Here is a 7,152-nt window from a genome sequence, read left to right on the forward strand (position 1 = left end):
TAAATATTATATGCAACAATCTATACAATGCAGAATGTATTCTGTGTATATGATGTAGGCATAAAATATTCGTTGATTTTTTGATGGTAATACGTTACATACTAGTGGTACAGTATAAAATATGTACAATATAAAAGATTTCATATTCTTTGTGATCACTATCTTTTTAAAATCATATCAGAGCTATTGACTACAGAAAGCTATAGGTTTGGAATACTTGCTATTGACCCCACCATCCTCTGATGAAAATGATAAACAGCTAATAGATAAATATTATCATATAGTTCGCAATTCTTAGTCTCTGTTTTTAACATTTTGCAATTTATACCTCTTTGAAGAATTCTGCCTTGATGCCTTAAGAGTTATAGGTTTCATAAATCTCTGTGACCACAGAAGGAGGTACTGTAGCGACCACAATAATTCTTGAGACATTGATCCGAATATCACTAAATCTCCCAGACCTGTTTTGAATGAACTGCAAACCAGCTCTTCTCCATATTTCACTTTTGCAATTAACTACCTCAGATGCTCTTTGTGGGAGATGAGATCTATATTATAAATTAATGAGGCCATAAGTAAATTCCAATGCAACATTTCATTGACTCAAATTGCCAGAATATTAAAATGTCTAACTATTTTTTTCTAGTAAGTTGTGAAAATTCTTTTGGCTTGAAACCTTTTGAATTTAAGTGAGAGTGCTCTTTTAATGTACTAGGCTACAAAAACTTTGAGTATGATAACCACACATCACACAGTGCTAGTTTTCTTTTTTTTTTTTTTTAGAGATTTATTTATTTATTTGAAAGCCAGTGTTAGAGAAGGAGAGACAGAGCGACGTCTTCCCTCCACTGGTTCACTCCCCAAGTGGCTGCAATGGCTAAAGTGGAGCCAGGCTGAACCCAGGAGCCAGGAGTTTCTTCTGAGTCTCCTACATGGGTGGCAAGGGGCCAAAATCCTGAGCCATCTTCTCCTGCTTTTCCCAGGCCATTAACAGTGGGGAAGTCGGGACACACACTGGTGTCCATATGGGATGAGGTGTCACAGGCAGTGGCTTTGTCCACTAAGCCACAATGTTCAGCCCACAGCCACATTGTTAGTTTTGCACCTTTGTTCTCCTGCTACTTTACTCACTTAAGATTTCAAGGAAGGTTTGTTAATTTTTAGAATTTCAGTAAAATAAAAATAATTATATAAATTCATATGCAAAGAGAATAATCTGTTTACCTAGAGTCCTGCTGTGAAAATTCATTAATGTTTACAAAATATATTTACTGTATAACTGTAATTGTAACTCCTAGAGAAATGTTACTAATCATATTAACACTATTTATGGGGAAATATTACTTACCTTGTTTGATGAAAGTCTTGAGTCTTCAACATTCTCAAGAGTGTCACCTGATATAACTTTAACAAAATCCTAAAAGAAAAGACATTATCTTGAGTGTCTATGGAAAACAGCATAATTGTAGTAGGGCTGGATGGAAAACATTTTCCTTAAAACAAGAAATTATTTTCTAAATTCAGGGGAAAAGAAGTCATTTGTACATCTCTTATTTTATAAATTGTTCCCTTATGTATAAAACAATAATAAAAAGTGTCTCCTGAATCACTGGGCCTACTTTATGTGGCAATTAAAAGGGACGTGTAAATGTCTTTCTAAGTGCTATGCAGATAAATAATAATGTTAATTTTAGAAAAAATTAGGAATTGTAGAAAGTTGTTTATATTCAACTAACCTATAATTTTGCTTGTGCTGATAAAGGCAGAATAAAAAGCTTTTTAAAATAAATGTTCAAAAATGGAGAAAGGGTTTTAATGAATTACTACCAAGGTCTTGGAGCATATTTATAAGGAACCCATAGGAAAGTAAAATACATTGACTTGAGTGTTTCAAATCTTACATCACAAAATTTGGTAGTCCCTAACTCAGTAGATATGTTTATTGAAATTATGCTTCCTTTTGTATATTATAACTTCACTCATTCTTTTGTCCCCCAAATTTTAGCTGCTTCAGGTAGTAAAAATTGATATGCATTATTCGTTGCTTCCCCTCTTTGCTTTTTATTTGAATATTTGTTTCCTATACTTCTATACATTGATAAGTATTTTTAAAGTAACTCTGAAATAACAGGAATTATTTTAAAGTCTAGGTTTATGATAAGTCACTTTGAAATGAGGATAATATGTTTCCATTTATTTATTTTATTATTTTATTTTTTAACTTTTATTTAATAAATATAAATTTCAAACATACAACTTTTGGATTATAGCGGTTTTTCCCCCCATAACCTTCCTCTCACCCACAACCACCACATCTCCCATTCCTTCTCCCATCCCATTCCCATCAAGATTCATTTGAAATTCTCTTTATATACAAAAGATCAATGTGGTATATACTAAGTATGTGACACCAGCACCTCGGGTTCTAGTCCCGGTAGGGGTGCTGGATTCTGTCCTAGTTGCTCCTCTTCCAGTCCAGCTCTCTGCTGTGGCCCGGGAAGGCAGTGGAGGATGGCCCAGGTCCTTGGGCCCTGCACCTGCATGGGAGACCAGGAAGAAGCACCTGGCTCCTGGCTTCGGATCAGCGTGATGCGTGCTGGCCGCAGCGGCCACTGGGGGGTGAACCAACGGAAAAGGAAGACCTTTCTCTCCGTCTCTCTGTCACGCACACTGTCTAACGCTGCCTGTCAAAAAAAAAAAAAAAAGATTTCAACAGTTTGCACCCACAAAGTATAAAGTACTGTTTGAGTACTAGTTATACCATTAATTCATATACTACAACACATTAAAGATAGAGATCCTCCATGGGGAGTAAGTGCACAGTGACTCCTGTTGTTGATTTAACAACTGACACTCTTGTTTATGATGTCAATAATCACCCTAGGCTCTTGTCAGGAGCTGCTAAGGCTATGGAAGCCTCTGAAGTTTGCCAACTCTGATCTTATTTAGAGAAGGTCATAGTCAAAGAGGAAGTTCTCTCCTCCCTTCAGAGAAAGGTACCTCCTTCTTTGATGGCCTGTTCTTTAGGCTGGGATCTCACAGAGATCTTTCGTTTAGGTCAATTTATTTATTTATTTATTTTATTTTATTATTTTGTTTTTGCTATAGTGTTTTGGCTTTCCATGCCTGAAATACTCTCATGGGCTCTGCAGCCAGATCTGAATGCCTTAAGGGCTGATTCTTAGGCCAGAGTGCTATTTTAGGACATTTGCCATTCTATGAGTCTGCTGTGTGTCCCACTTCCCATGTTGGATCATTCTCTCCTTCTTAATTCCAGAAGTTAGTATTAGCAGGTAGTAGTCTTGTTTATGTGATCCCTTTGACACGTAATCCTATCATTATGATCAATTATGAACTGAAACTGATCACTTTGACTAGTGAGATGGCATTGGTACATGCCACCTTGATGGGATCGGATTGGAATCCCCTAGCAAGTTTCTAACTCTACCATCAGGGGTAATTCCGATTGAGCATGTGCCGAACTGTACATTTCCTCCTTCCCTTATTCCCACTCATATTTAACAGGGATCACTTTTCAGTTAAATTTAAACATCAAAGAAAAATTGTGTGTTAATTAAAGAGTTCAACCAGTGGTATTAAATAGAACAAAAAAAATACTAAAAGGAATAAAGTAGTAAGTTGTTCCTCGATAGTCAGGACAAGGGCTAATCAAATCATTGTTTCTAATAGTGTCTATTTCACTTCAATAAGTTTCCTTTTAGGTGCTCAGTTAATTGTCACCTATCAGGGAGAATAATTTGTTTCCATTTCTAAGGAAGTTACTAGGTCTGAATGATTATCCTATGTCAACCTTTCAAATTCATTGACTTTAGATGGCCCTGATTTACTTTATTTTAGAAAACACTATAAAGACCAATGTGTCCATTATCGTGTTAGATGTACTGTTTTTCAACATCAGAAATAAGGCATAAACCCCCACATTGGAGGGAGACACATAATAATTGTTTACAAATGCTATGTGCCCAGAGTTGGAAAGTGTCTGTTATTAAAGTCCAGATACAAATATTTTAAGTTTTGTGAGCTATATTTTTATCACAAATTTTAACTTGATTGCTACAGCATAAATGCAATCATAAGTAATATAGAAGAATGAGCATTCCTGTGTTCTAATGATACTTTATTTAGGGACAATGAAATTTGAACTTCATATAACTTTTAAAATTCCCAAAATGTAAACATTGTAGTGAGTGTTTGACCTAGTATTTTAGACACTGCTTGCCACACTCACACCTAGTTTTCCAATACCAGGGTTGGAGTTTTGACTCCACACTCAGTTCCAACATCCAACTTATATAGGCCTTGGGAGGCATCAGGTGATAGCTCAGTGCTACTCATGGGAAAATGTGGATTAAGTAACAAGTTTCTGGCTTTGCCCTGGCCCTATCCCATCTGTTAGAAGCATTTGTTAAGTGAACCAATGGATGGGAGATTCTCTCTCTCTCTCTCTCTCTCTCTCTCTCTCTCTTCCTCAAATAAACAATTTTTTTAAAAAGCAATACAGTATAAAACAATTATGAGTTTATGACCTATATAAAAATAGATGACAGGCTGAATTGGATCCTCTGCAGTCGGCTGACAATACAGATACATTATATAAGTTACAAATATGCACAGACAATTTGCATAGTTCAGGTGCTCATGAATTGACAGCATAAAATATAAAAAATTACATCATTGTTGGAATTAATGAGAGTTGGATTGTTAGAGAAAGTCAGATGATCTAACATTAAATGAATCTAAATTGAGAACAGAAAATGAGAAATAAAACAGTAAGTTCTATCCTCCACATCCATGGATTTTGCCTCTGAAGATTAAACCAACATCAGATAAAAAGTATTTAGGGAGGGACTGATGAAATCTACCATCCGCAGAGCAGGCATCCTATATGGGCACCGATTCGAGTCCCAGTTGCTCCATTTCTGATCCAGCTCTCTGCTAATGTGCCTGGGAAAACAGCAGAAGATGGCCAAAATCCCTGGGCCCCTGCACCCATGTGGGAGAGACCTGGATGAGGCTCTTAGCTTTGGCTTGGCCCAGTGTTGTTGTGCCCATTTTGGAAGTGAACAAGCACATGAAAGATCTTTCTCTTTCTCTCTGAAATTCTGAATTATAAATGAATAAAATGAATCTTTTAAAAAAAGAAAACATTTAGAGAAAATATTGCATCTGTACTTAATATGTATGGACTTTATCTTTGTCATTATTGGCATAGTGTGGCTACTATTTACATAGCATTGTTTTGTATTAAGTATCATAAATAATCCTGAGATTATTTAAAGTACTCAGGATAACGCTGTAGGTTGTATGGAAATATTACACATTTTATATTAGGATCTTGATCATATATGAGTTTTTGTATCCAAAAGGTCCTGGAACAAACTACTTGCAGAAATAGATGACTGATAGAAAGAAGGTATAAAGTACAAATTCCAAAGGCAGAAATGAGTATGTCTTTGTTTAGACTTTATAACTGTACGATTTGGATTTTGACATTGCTTTCCAATTATTTTCAATTGTTATTCCACATATTTACATATTTCTGTTTTTAACCTCATGATAAGAAGAAAAATGCTCAATTTTATTATTTAACAGTAAATGCAAAGAAAACTGTTGTGAAATGCAGTACCAATATACTTAATTTCCAAAATATCTATTTGAAATAACGTTTAGTGTTCCTATTAAATATGGACATTTAATTTCATTACTAGAAATCATTTTAAGAGTTTTCTGCTTTCTTCAGCGTGTTTTGATCTCATTGAGCATTTTCTAGTTTTCAAGTTTTTTTTTATTTTTGCCTCCACAATTATATGTATGGGAAAGCAGCAGAAGATGGCCCCTGTGTTCATGTAGAATACCTGGATGAATCTCCTGACTCTCTCTATCTCTCCCTCTCTCTCTCTCTTTAAATAAATAAAATAAATCTTTAAAAAAAAGACTTCTTACCTTTTCAAAAAGTTACTCTAGCACCACATGAAAAAAGAAATCTGCAGAATTTAAATTTGTATATTATAGTTTGCAATGATGAGCATTTTTTAATTCTCAAGTATGTAAAATTTTTTGGTTCATGATATAAAAAATATTTTTTCAGAACTTATTAGCAGTGTCAATGTTATAAAAGGATGTTTGGTGGTATCATATTTGATTTAGTGTCCCCAGGCTGATACAGGTGAAGAGGGATAGCAACTATTTATATATATTTTTTGCAACTATCTATATTTTGAAAGTTCTGTGCTCTGAATGTCCCCTCCAAAATTCATGTTGAAACTTAATTACTGACACAACAGTATTAACAGGTAGGACCTCTAGAGGTGATTTGGACAGAGGGCTTCCCCCTCATGAATGAGGTTAAAGCACTTATAAAAGAGGCTTCACAGAGCACTCAACACCTGCACTTCCATGTCCTGCGATGTGAGGACACAGAGTTCCTGCCCTCCGGGGCACGAGGTTCTCAACAGGCAACAGAATCTGCTCACACCTGGATCTCAAGCATGTAGAACTGTCTTTTATTAATTACCCAGTCTCAGGTATTTTGTTGTGGCATCACAAAATAGGCTAAGACAGAATCACATTCTCAAAGAACAAAAACAGCATCATAGTCTTCAAAAAAACTTCATATAACTGAAGGTTACACATTAGCTATTAAATTGCATGCCATGGTTCAGACCTGTGTGGCATGACTCACAAGACCTCACACTAAATGACTGTGTATGCTATTCACTATCCAAGAGGTGAGTTAGACCAAATAATTCATCCTCTTTTCCCACAGAATTGCTTCCATAGTAGACATTCTGGGAATTTATTATAAACAGTATTTAATCCAATTGATTTCTGGCTCATGAGCATGTTGAATTTTGTTTACGTGAAGGTAAAAATATTCTGAAGTCTAAATACTGTGCTAAGGATGAAAAAAATTAAAGAATTATCCTAGCAGAAAGATCAAGTATGTTAAGAAATTTAAAAAATATCAAATCTTTTTAAAGCATTTTCTAATCACTACAGTATTTTATTTGGTGTTTGTAAACACTGAAGTTTCTATGGTGACCTTGACTTGGGGGTGCAAGGAAGCTCTCTCTAGAATGACTGTAGTTCTGTGTTCCAGTAATACTGAAATGTTCCTCACTGATGCTGAAG

The sequence above is a fragment of the Oryctolagus cuniculus genome, chromosome 2, assembly GCF_051225735.1.
Source record: "Oryctolagus cuniculus isolate XC-2025 breed Fujian yellow rabbit chromosome 2, ASM5122573v1, whole genome shotgun sequence".
NCBI lineage: Eukaryota > Metazoa > Chordata > Mammalia > Lagomorpha > Leporidae > Oryctolagus > Oryctolagus cuniculus.